A 938-nucleotide genomic window follows, 5' to 3' on the forward strand; every position below is an offset into this window, starting at 1 on the left:
TCCATTTGAAGATTCTCCCACAGTGCTGTTACAGAGAGCGCTACAGGACTTTGACCAATGCCAAGAAAGGAGCAGCAACGTAATTCTAAGTTGAAATGGTGTATAACATGGGAGAGGAACTTTGGAGTTAATGGTGTTCCCACACACCTGTTGCCCTTCGAGGTGGTAGAAGCCAGTGCCCTACGAGGTGCTCAAGTTGAAACAAATTTGCATTACAGTAAACAAACATACCAATTGCAACGTGTTGCTACCATTTTCCACCTAACAGGTTTTGCTCTTGGCTACTATAAAGACACCTTTTATGGCAAAATGTAAATTAGATAATGAATTAGCATGGTAAAATTGGTACATAGTACCTTGTACCCATTTTACCATGCTAGACAATGGATCAGGGATGAGGAAGGTCATGCACCCAGTTGGGTTCATCCATCCAGAAAAACCTGGAAGTTTTCCCAATCACAGATCCAACTGTTTCTTTTGATACCTGGGTTCTGGGACTCATCAGCATCTTACCTAGCTAGCTCGGTAAGCCGAGCATGAGACTCAAGATCAAAATGAAGAAATCGAGGGGATTTTGCTGTGTATAAATTGGCAGCTCTGTATCCTACATCGCCACACCATCTGCAGCCAATGAACTTGTTTGTTCAACTATGAAATCCTTTAGGAAGTTCTGAAAGACACTATAGAAAGAGGGTGCATTTATTAGTGCCTTTCACAGCCACATGACACCCCAAAGTACTTTACGGCCAATGAATTACTTCTGAAGTGTAGTCACTGTAGGACATATATAAAGGCAAATCTTTCATTGAGACAACAGTACCAGAAAGTCAGAAGGGGAAGGTCAGATTTTCAATAGGACAAGAAAGAATCAAGTTGCTTTTCCTTCTCTTCAAGGGAGGAACATTATATTAAAAAAAACTCAAAAATTCTGGTTCGTC

Source organism: Carcharodon carcharias, chromosome 8, assembly GCF_017639515.1.
Source record: "Carcharodon carcharias isolate sCarCar2 chromosome 8, sCarCar2.pri, whole genome shotgun sequence".
Lineage (NCBI taxonomy): Eukaryota > Metazoa > Chordata > Chondrichthyes > Lamniformes > Lamnidae > Carcharodon > Carcharodon carcharias.